Source organism: Cupressus sempervirens, chromosome 9 (assembly GCF_028749045.1).
Source record: "Cupressus sempervirens isolate cs-2001-9-10 chromosome 9, ASM2874904v1, whole genome shotgun sequence".
NCBI lineage: Eukaryota > Viridiplantae > Streptophyta > Pinopsida > Cupressales > Cupressaceae > Cupressus > Cupressus sempervirens.
The window spans coordinates 379,279,483-379,291,916 of record NC_143126.1 but is presented as its reverse complement, the minus strand read 5'-3'; positions in this window follow the sequence as shown (position 1 = coordinate 379,291,916).

Genomic DNA, 12,434 nt, shown 5'->3' with positions numbered 1-12,434 from the left:
CACAAGGGTAGCTTTGCAACACAGCCCCCCTTTATATGTATTGGTCTTCCTTCCTTTGCTGATTATGCCACTTTTCCAAACTCCACATTAGTAGTAAGTGCAAAGAATAATTATCAGTTTATTATAGTTGTCCAAAATTAGGTATAAGAGACACAAGAAATAATAAAACTACTCTATTTTGATGAATTATGTTAAATATGGTCATTATTATGCACGTAAATATATCCTTGTCTGTAATCAATTAATTAATTATATTAACATTTTGTTCTCCTACTGATTTATGAGGCTAATTTTTTTATTGGATTTAATTATAGTAGTACTTAAGTTGTTGATGATTATACTGCAATTATTTATTCTCTCAAGATCCTATGTGATCCTATAATAAGCTAAATATTGGGATTATAGTAAGTAGGATGAGTAAGAACAAAAAATCTAGCCATGCAACCAATGTATTAAGGTTAATGCTTGAGCATCTCTGAAAATTTTTAACTGCTACGTCAAATTTCCATTATCTTACTTTTGTAATTAAGAAACCAAGTATAAAAAACTTGCTAAGCCTCTATCAATCACAAAAACATGATTCAATGAGCTACTATACCAACCAAATACTAAGGATACATTGAGTATTAGCCTTGTGAACCAAGAGCTAAAAACAAAAATGAACCCAAGAGAAGAAAAAAAACACCAAGAGGGGCCAAGCCCAAGAACACTGATGGAATGAAGAAATCAATAGTGGGGTTTAGTAAAACATGTTGAATATATTCATAGTATGCTATATATAAAGTAGAGGTATATACAATAACCCAACAAGCATAGAATCAACACATAGTAATTAAACTATCAAAAAATAGCCCTGGAAAAATTGCAAAAGAGCCACAAAAATTTGAGAATATACAGAGTCAGGGCCCCACTATCCAACTAAGAAGCCCTAGCTGAATTTAGTACGAGAAGCTACCAGAAAAAAAACCACCCAAAAACCCCGTAGAGAGAGGGAGAGAGAACCACCATGGTCGCAAGGACAATAGGAGCACCAAAAAGCCATCAGAACCAGATTCTAGCTCCAAGCTATGCACTACCATCCTCCTTCCAAAATACCATGATTATTTTAGAAGTTTTCCTAATGTCTTTGGCCCTAGACCCTGGAGGAAACTCATAAGTGCTTCTGGCTCTACTAGACTTGTCTAAATTAGGAAGGTAGAATTCCATGGCTTCTAATTCTACAAAATTCACACCTGAATGTATGTATGCATCAAAGGCATTTAGTTACTTCAAGAGTCACTCCTTGGTAGGATCTTCAATAATACCCCTACAATGTAGTATAAATAGAACGTTGGCTTCCATCTTGGTTCATTCTAGGAAGACGGGGATGTTATCCTAGATAACTAGTGTAGGGCATCTAGGAACAATTGCTTGCTCAAAACTCCCTAGTAGATGAGCCATATAAGCTTCTAGCAAGGGGATTTTGAGCTTCTTATCAGTACTAAAGACCACCTCCTCTAGACCTACCAACCAAGTAGGGTCAAAAATATTATAGTAGAGCCAGATAATATCCCATTTTCTGACATTGGTCCTAACTATATAACCATCCAGGAACCTATAATGTCACTATTGGTGCACCAAGTGAAGTCATAATTAAAGACACCTTCCCTAAAACCCTACTAATGGCCACCCTTCTCATATTTTCTATAGGTTTGAGTGAGTGATTCCATCTCTCAGGCTTCACATTACCATGGAATGCCATAGTTTGGACTTCAATGGCATGACTCAGGAAAATATTACTATCCATGATAACACCTACTCAGGATAGAAACTAGACCCTTAAGAAAAAATATAGACATATAAGGACCCAACACAAATATATAGAAGCTTTAGTGAAATTGAGAAAGATCTAGAAGGAAGCCAGCGATGATGCCATCATGATACAATTGGGTAATGATTAATACGACGTTGGGGATAATAAAAAGGAATGCCAAATATCACAAGTGATTAGAGTGATGATAAAAACACATAAACAAAAAAATTTGTGTTGAATTTGTACTTAATGGGATAATCATTTAACCAAGTGTCAAACGGAGATGCTAGATAAGACTTAAAAACATGAATATTGGTGTCCTACATTTTGTCATCACAAAATGTTAGTAATAGCACAAAACTTTTTCAAGCTAGTTTCATGTTTCTCTAAGCTTGATTTTTATATTTAATTGTTTAATGTGAATCAAATTGATCTATTTCAATTCAAATATCAAATTGTTTTAACAAAGGCCTTCATCAAGTCCTTTTTTGTTTTGCTTTCTGTCGAGCTTTTGCTTGATTTTTGAAGCCTTCACAGTCTAGTCTTTGCTTTTGAGTTTGCATTTTCTTGTTTTTAGTCCTTTGGTTTTTCTCATGTCACGCCTTTCATTTTTCCCTTAGATAAGATCTAACCTAGAGGTCAATCAAAGTTGTCAGTCAAGAGTATGCCTGTTTTAGTGCCTCAAAAGTGGACATTTTACGTGCAATAGAACGAATTAAAATTATGATGTTATATTTTCATTTTGACATTCACTTTTTGAAAATATAACATTATATTCACTTTTTGTTATATTTTTAAGTTACTTTATATTTAAATTTATAACTTAAAGTGACTATAGTGCACTTTATGTTATAATTTTAAGTTGAGTTACTTTTTATTTTTTCACTTAAAGTGACTATATAACTATATAGTTACATTTTTAATTTTTTTTTTTTTAAATAAAATACTTATTTAAATGTCACTTTAAAATGATGTTTATGTATTATATTGAATAATATGATAAATGAATATAATTTTTGACCCATTTGATGACGTTTTTATAATTTTAAGTGAAATACATGACTAAAAGGCTTCAAAAGTGGATTTTTTATGTGCAATTGCATGTAAAAATTATGAAAAGTGGAAATTTTTCATGTCATTACATATAAAACTCACTTTTGAGGATACTTTTCATGCCATTAAATCAAAAGCTCATGAAAGAGGACCTTTTTGATGCAATGACATGAAAAATAGATTTTATGTGCTTAAGCATCAAAAAGGTGAGACACATTTTAAAACATGCAAATGACCTCAAAAGGTCCAATTCTACCCATGAGCATGATTTAAAACATGTAATGCACTCCAAAAAGTGTGATTTTTCTTGGAGACATATTTTAAAATTTGTAAATGACCTCAAAAGGTTTTATTTTGGAGAAAGACATATTTTAAAATGTGTTATGCTCATTGAAAAGTCCGATTTTGAGAAGAAAATGTGTTCTTGCTCCCCAAGAATCTGATTTTGGCCATAACTCAAGATTTTCTTCATGGATTTGAATGAAATCTTTTGCATTCAAGGTGTTTTTGCTTGGTGATCATTTTGCTTCCATCAAAGAAGAGTTTAATGGGTTGAAAACCATTTTTGGGAGTTCATATCTAAGGCACGTTTTTGTGAAAAACTCCAAAAATCTTCATTTTTACCCAACTTTTTTGCATGGCGATGAATCATTTTGCCCTTTTTGAGTGATTACATTGCATCTTGATTCATATTTTGGTGTTTAAACACCAAAATGTTTTACTTGGAAATCCATGGTGAAACACATTTTTTCTCAAAACGTCCCATGAGCTTGGATCTTTAAAAATGTTGGAAGTTGGAGAGTGTTCAGGGCACGTTTTGGCATTTCGCAAAAATTCTCCTTGTTTGCTGCCCTCTTTCATTCAAATTTGCAAGATTGGAAAAGGTCTCACCATTTTTGAAGAATTTTTCAAACAAAAGAGCATCTTTTTCCTTCATATTTGGCATTTAAGTGGACTTCTTCCTTCTTGTAATTTAATTGATGCTTATCTTTGCTAATTTTATGCATGAAATTATTAGATGGTTGCCATTTGTGAAGATCTTTGCCATGGAAATGCATTTTCTCTTTAAATATGAAGTTTTCTTTCATTTTCATGTTTTTGGTTCTTTCCCAAGTCCCAATTTCAAATTTGAGCTTTGAAGTGCATTGCATCTTGGCATGTTTAAGTTATTTTCTAAAGGTACATTGTTTCTTTTCTTTCTTTTGTTTTGTGCTTGCTTGTCATTTTTCTCCACATGGAGAAATTGCAAGTTCTTTCCCAAGAAATTTTTTTTGCTTCATTATATGCGAAAGCATCATCATATTCCACATTCTATTTTCATGTCACAACACTTCATCTTTCATTCAACGAACTGTGATTATATGTTTTTCATCTCATTCACCATTCGCATGTGCATGTAATCTCATTTTTCTTTTTCATTTTCACCCATCTCACTTTTTGCTTCCATTTGCATGACATGATTACACGAAATATCATATGTGTAGTTGCATGACTTCTCCTTTTCACCGAAAGTGACTATAAAACTCATTATCTCACTTCAATTTTCCATTTTTCATCCCTTCATATGCATTTGTGTCTTCATGAGCAAATACATGTTTCCACATTTTTCAATGCTTTCCATCTCATCCTTTATTTGTACTTACATATGAAATGTATCCTCCACCCGTATTCACATCTTATTTCACCTTCCATCTCCCATTGCATGTTGCATTTACATGTAATCCATTTTCTGTGCAATGACATCTTGAAAGCCCAAGTCACATTTTGGAAATCAACAATCTCCATTTGCACGCATTCCCATGTGCCAAGAACTTTACTTTTTAAAAAATAGGTAAAGGTGCTGATGGAAAGTTGTTCCGAGTTTACATCCAGACATCATCAAGAAGGTTTTCAAAGTGTTAGAGATTGCAAAAAGTGTCGATCTACAAAGGAGAATTCATGATAACTTGAGTGAGAAAAGTTGGATCACATTAAGTTTCCACATCACAATGGAAAATTCATCATAGTGGGAAGTTATTAAAAGATGCAACACCATGGTTATCAAGGTAAATGCAGTGGCACAAAATACAAGAACTCTCAATCATGTTATCATCAAGGATAGCATTACCAAGTACAAGGCCCTTCAGAATTGTTTCCTTCTCTTTCATCTTTTTCTTCTTCTTTCATATTTGTAGTTGGAGAGGATGCATTACATGAAGATGTGTAATTACATGTAATGCAAGTTAAATGTGTATGTGAAAGATGTAATGTAGTTGCATGTAACCCTATATTTTCTCTTGTAGTTAGACTAGGTCAAAGTTGGTTGAGTTGTTCCCACTTTTTCCTCTATATTTTTCTCAACTCCTCTACCTATATAAAGGAGTGCCCCCTCATTGTAAAATCATCATTATCTTTTGTGCAAGATAACTCTAGAGAAATTGTGCCAGCATAACTTTTTTTGTGTAAGCACTATTTTGAGAGAAAGTGAATATAAAGGAGCATTTGAGACTTAACTTTGATTAAGTGAGATTGTTATTTGAGTGAATTGTAACCTTTCTCTATGATTCATCTAAGTTGTCTTTGATTCAAATTATCTTGTGTTATTGGTAATTATTCTATTGAATTGAATTGAAAAAAGTTAAGAAGTAATTGAAGACAGAGCTTTGAACAGGAGCAATTGTGGAAATGTATAGCTAGAAGCTTTGTCTATAGCTTATACTTCTCTCTTAATTCACAAAATAGCTAGTTATTCTTACTTTTAGGAGTCTTTGTATCCTAATTGTAAAGTTTTTTCATATAGAAGTAGAATCAAACTTAGAGCCAAACCGATACATTTTTAGCTAGCCTTTGAGTTAGTAAAGGTTTATCGGTATCATTATTTCTAGCTCTTCATAAAAGTGTAGTTAGAGATTCACCCTACCCATTACTCACCCCATGAGTAAGTGGATTCTTCGTTGAAAGTTCAAAAGAAAGGATATTGGTAACACACATTTTATAAAATCTCTCAACTTCTTGTTTACCTTGAGTTGATCAAAGGAACGGTGAGAAGGGGGAACCTTTCGTTTAAGGTAGGAGAGGCCCTGTCTCATATGTTGTGGCTGGTCATCCTATTTTGTGACTAGATTTTTATCCAAAACTGTCAGTTGCAAAATATCCACCCAACAGTTTTTTGGCGACTCTGCTGGGGATACAATGTGCATTTGAGAGCCTCATGCCTTCATTTGAAGCATACCTATGTCCTTTTTCATTGTAATATTATTCATTGTAATTGTTTCATGCATTTACCAAGGACATGTAAATGGCCCAAGGTCCTTGGGGAAATTTTTTTGGACCGTTGAATCTAGCTCCGCCCCTACATGATCTTCTTGATGGCTCACAAAAGAAATTTCCCAAGTTCTTTAATGATTATAAACAATATCCTAATGAACATATTGTTTCTTTCTACATTGCATGCGGTGTTCATAGTATTGAATACAAGGACATGTCTGTTAGGTTGTTTGTGGAAACTCTACAAGGTGTGGCTACTGATTGGTTTTACATTTACCACCACGTACTATCACAAACTAGACTACCCTCAAAACCAAGTTTGAAGAAAGGTTCAAGCCTATTGAAGATTCCCATGCATTATTGGCTCAACTTTCTCAGTTGCAAAAGTAATCTCATGTGTCTGTGCATGAATTTTTTGCTCATTTCAACAAATTGACATCAAGAATTCTAGTTTTTGCTCAGCCTACAACTGCCAATTTGAAATGTTTCTTTGTCAATGCTCAAATTCTTGAAGTCAATTTTTTGTTAAGGAGAGAAGCCCCAACTACACTCGCAGCTGCAGAGACACTAGCGATATAAATTAAAGATGATCTTATTCTTGCTGGGAAGATAAGAATTTTAGTAAGTGGGTTTGAAGAAAGTTATTATTATTCTAATTCATTTTCTTCCAATATAAGGGTGGATCCTGTGGTGCAGAGATTAGCAAATGAGATACTTGCCCTCAAAAAGAAAATAGCTCAAGGCATGTTCTCTGTGCCTCATGAAGATGTACCAACAAGGCCTCTTCCAACTCTTCCTCATAGTTCTATTATTGGGAATCAACAAAAATTAGCTTCATCATCTAAGAAGATTGCAATTGAGGCATCATTAGCAAAGACAATAGTGAAGTATCCTGAATCTAAAGCTAGTGATCTTGTTATTCTCTTTCAAGAAAAGGAAGAAGATATAGTTGGTGACTCTCATATTTGGTGCATGTAGTCCCAGAATGCCCATGATGAAAAGATAAGGAAGGAAAAAAATTCTTCCAATGTTCAAAATAATCATGTTATTAAACTAGTTGTACAAGCAAGTTTAAATCAAGCTGAAAATGATATGTTTGTTTCTCAAGGCCATGAGGTTGGTAACACTTTGCATAAATGTTCTACCCCGAAGCTTGAAAAATAATTTCTCATAAACAATAAAGACTTTCCCAAGTCAAAAATTTGTGAAGAGTATGTTGATCTATGCAGTGTAGGAATGTCATCACAGAAATCATATGAGCAAGGTTTTCTTGATCATTCTAAGGTGTTGGTGATTAATGAACTAGTCAAGAAAGTTGCAGTTGGAAAGAACTCAAAATTTATTCGATCAAGGGGATGTCCAATTCGATATCTTTCTTGGTTGGAGGCTAATGGAAAGTTAGAGATTCCACTTGTACCTAAACATGAAAATATTATCAAAAAAGATGTCAAAGAAGAGTTTTCAGTTCTGGAGGAGCAATTTCAATTCATGAACATTTCTTGGAGTAGCAGTACACACGATTCATGTCAAAAAGGTGAATTCTTCCATCTCTTCCAGGAGGTGTTACATCAGGCCTTGACATTAATGCTCCAATTGTTTGTGTTCCATCAATATGAAGTTGCATGTGAACATGCAAGGTACTTCAAGCTACTAAAAAAAGGTAGCTATTTTGTTGAACCCATAAATGGTTTCATCTAGACATTCACTTTTTGGCTAGTTTTAAATAGGTAGGTTTTTCTCTGTTTTCAATAAGTGTGCTTGCACACTTTTGTTTTAGTAGATTCTATGTCACTCTTTGTTTCCAAGAACAAACTAGTAACATTCCCTAGATAGAGCAATTGTTGTTCTGCATTTTGTCATCAAAAATGTTGGTACAACACGACACTTTTTTCAAGCTAGTTTTGCATTTCTCTAAGCTTGATTTTGATATTTAATTGTTTAATGTGAATCAAATTGATCCATTTCAATTCAAATATCAAATTCATTTACTGAAGGCCTTTGTCAATTCCTTTTCATTTTGCTTTTTGTCGAGCTTTTGTTTGATTTTTGAAGCCTTCACAGTCTGTTCTTTGCTTTTGAATTTGTGTTTGCTTGTTTTTAGTCCTTTGGTTTTGCTCATGTCATGCCTTTCAATTTTCCCTTCGATTTGGTCTAACCTAGAGGTCAATCAGAGTTGCCAATCAAGAGTTATGCCCCTTTTAGTGTCTCAAAAGTGGACATTTTAGGTGCAACAACATGAATTAAAAATATGATGTTATATTTTCATTTTGACATTCAATTTTTTAAAATATAACAATATATTCACTTTTTGTTATGTTTTTAAGTTACTTTATCTTTAAATTTATAACTTAAAGTGACTATAGTGCACTTTGTGTTATAATTTTAAGTTGAGTTACTTTTGAATTTTCACTTAAAGTAACTATATAACTATATAGTTACATTTTTAATTTTTGGTTTTAAAAATCAAATACTTATTTAAATGTCACTTTAAAATGATGTTTACGTATTATATTGAATAATATGATAAATGAATATTATTTTTGACCCATTTGATGACATTTATATAATTTTAAGTGAAATACATGACTAAAAGGCTTCAAAAGTGGACATTTTATTGTAATTGCATGTAAAAATTATGAAATGTGGAAACTTTTCATGTCATTACATATAAAACTCACTTTTGAGGACACTTTTCATGCCATTACATCAAAAGCTCGTGAAAGTGGACTTTTTTGATGCAATGATATGAAAATTAGAGTTTTTATACTTAAGTATCAAAAAGGTGAGACGCATTTTAAAACATGCAAATGAACTGAAAAGGTCCGATTTTGCCCATGAGCATGTTTTAAAACATGTAATGCACTCCAAAAAGTGTGATTTTGCATGGAGACATTTTTAAATGTGTAAGTGACCTCAAAAGGTCTGATTTTGTAGAAAGACATTTTAAAATGTGTTATGCTCATTGAAAAGTTTGATTTTGAGAAGAAAATGTGTTCTTGCTCCCCAAGAATTCAATTTTGGCCATAATTCAAGTTTTTCTTCATGGATTTGAACGAAATCTTTTGCATTCAAGGTGTTTTTGCTTGGTGATCATTTTGTTTCCATCAAAGATGAGTTTAATGTGCTGAAAACTATTTTTGGGAGTTCATATCTAGGGTATGTTTTTATGAAAAACTCCAAAAATGTTCATTTTTGCCCAACATTTTTGCATGGGGATGAATCATTTTTCCCTTTTTGAGTGATTACATTGCATCTTGATTCATATTTTGGTGTTTACATAGCAAAACATATTACTTGGAAATCCATGGTGAAACACATTTTTTCTAAAAATATTCCATGAGCTTTAATCTTTAAAAATGTTGAAAGTTGGAGAGTGTTTAGGGCACATTTTGGCATTTTGCAACATATTCTCCTTGTTTTCTGCCCTCTCTCATTCAAATTTGCAAGATTGGAAAAGGTCTCACCATTTTTGAAGAATTTTTCAAACAAAAGAGCATCTTTTTCCTTCATATTTGGCATGTAAATGAACTTCTTCCTTCTTGTAATTTAATTGATGCTTATCTTTGCTAATTTTATGCATGAAATTATTAGATGGTTGCCATTTGTGAAGATCTTTGCCATGGAAAGTGCATTTTCTCTTTAAATATGAAGTTTTATTTCATTTTCATTTTTTTGGTTCTTTCCCAAGTCCCAATTTTGAATTTGATCTTTGAAGTGCATTGCATCTTGGCATGTTTGAGTTATTTTCTAAAGGTGTGTTGTTTCTTTTGTTTTTTGTGTCTTGTGCTTGTTTGTCAATTTTCTCCACTTAGAGAAATTGCAATTTCTTTCCCAAGAACTTGTTTTTGCTTCATTACATGTGAAAGCATCATCATATTCCACATTCTATTTCTATGTCACAACACTTCATCTCTCAATCAATAAAATGCGATTACATGTTTTTCATCTCATTCGCCATCTGCATGTGCATGTAATCTCATTTTTCACTTTTGTTTTCATCGATCTCACTTTTTAGTTCCATTTGCATGACACGATTACATGAAATGTCATATGTGTAATTGCATCCAAAAGGTTCAATTTTGATTAAAAGTCATATTTTGAAAAGTCAAAAAGATTTCATTTCCACTTCCCATGTACTTTCATTTCTCTTTTTCACTGAAAGTGACTATAAAACTCATTATATCACTTCCATTTTCCATTTTCCATCCCTTCATATGCATTTGCACCTTCATGAGAAAATACATGTTTCCATATTTTTCAATGCTTTCCATCTCATCCTTTATTTCCACTTACATATGAAGTGCATCCTCCACCTGCATTCGCATCTTATTTCACCTTTCATCTCCCATTGCATGTTGCATTTACATGTAATCCATTTTCTATGAAATGACATCTTGAAAGCCCAAGTCACATTTTGGAAATCAGCAATCTTCATTTGCATACATTCCCAGATGCCAAGCACTTTACTAAATAAATAAAAAAGAGGTAAAGGTGCTAATGGAAAATTGTTTCGAGTTTACATCCAAACATCATCAAGAAGGTTATCAAAGTTTCAGAGACTCTAGAATGTGTTGATCTACAAAGGAGAATTCATGATAACTTGAGTGAGAAAAGCTAGATCACACTAAGTTTCCACATGACAATGGAACATTCATCATAGTGAGAGGTTATCAAAAGATGCAACACCATAGTTATCAAGGTGAATGTAGTTTTTCAAAATATAGGAACTCCCAATCCTATAATTAACTAGGATAGAATTGCCAAGTACAAGGCCCTTCAAAATTGTTTCCTTCTCTTCCATTGTATTTCTTCTTCTTTCATATTTGTAGTTGGAGAGGATGCATTACATGAAGATGTGTAATTACATGTAATGCGAGTTACATGTGTATGTAAAAGATGTAATGCAGTTGTATGTAAAATTATATTTTCTCTTGTAGTTAGACTAGGTCAAAGTTGGTTGAGTTGTTCCCATTTTTTCCTCCATATTTTTCTCAACTCTTGTGCCTATATAAAGGAGTGCCCCCTCATTTTAAAATCATCATTATCTTTTTTGCAAGAGAACTCTAGAGAAATTGTGCTAGCATAACTTTGTTTATGTAAGCACTATTTTGAGAGAAAGTGAGTACAAAGGAGCATTTGAGACTTAACTTTGATTAAGTGAGATTGTTATTTGAGTGAATTTTAAGATTTTTCTATAATTAATTTAAGTTATCTTTGATTCATATTGTCTTGTGTTATTGGTATTTGTTCTAGTGAATTAAATTGAAAAGAGTTAAGAAGCAATTGAAGCCAGAGCTTTGACCAGGAGCAATTGTGGAAGTGTATAGATAGAAGCTTTGTCTTTAGCTTATACTTCTCTCTTAATTCATAAAATAGCTAGTTATTCTTACTTTTAGGAGTCTTCGTGCCCTAATTGTAAAGTTTTTCGAGATAGAAGTAGGACTGGACTTAGAACGAAATCAATACATTTTTAGCTAGCCTTTGAGTTAGTAAAGGTTTATCGATATCATTGTTTCGAGCTCTTGAAAAAAGTGTAGTTAGATTTGCCCTACCCATTACTCACTCCATGAGTAAGTGGATTCTCTCTTGAAAGTTAAGAAGAAAGGATATTGGTAACACACATTTTATAGAATCTCTTGACTTCTTGCTTACCTTGAGTTGATCCAAGGAATAGTGAGAAGGGGGGGCCTTTCCTTTTAAGGTAGAAGAGACTTTGTCTCACATGTTGTGGTTGGTCATTCCATTTTGCAACTAAATTTTTATCCAAAACTGTCAGTTGCAAAATATCCACCCAACAATTTTTTGGCAACTCTGTTGGGGATACAATGTGCATTTGAGAGCCTCATGCTTTCATCTGAAGCATACATGTGTCCTTTTTCATTGTAATTATTTCATGTATTTACCAAGGACATGTAAATGGCCCAAGGTCCTTGGGGAAATGTTTTTGGACCATTGAATCTAGCTCTGCCCCTACATGATCTTCTTGGTGGCTCACAAAAGAACTTTCCCAAGTTCTTTGTCAATGATGAACAACATCCCGATAAGCATATTGTTGCTTTCTACATTGCATGCAGTGTTCATGTTATTGAATACAAGGATGTGTCTATCAGGTTGTTTGTGGAAACTCTATAAGGTGTGGTTGCTGATTGGTTTTACCATTTACCATAACGTACTATCACAAATTGGGCTACCCTCAAAGAAAATTTTGAAGAAAGGTTCAAACCTGTTGAAGATGCCCATGCATTATTGGCTCAACTTGCTCAATTGCAAAAGTCATCTCTCGTGTCTATCCATGATTTTTTTTCTCATTTCAACAAATTGACATGAATAATTCCATTTGTTT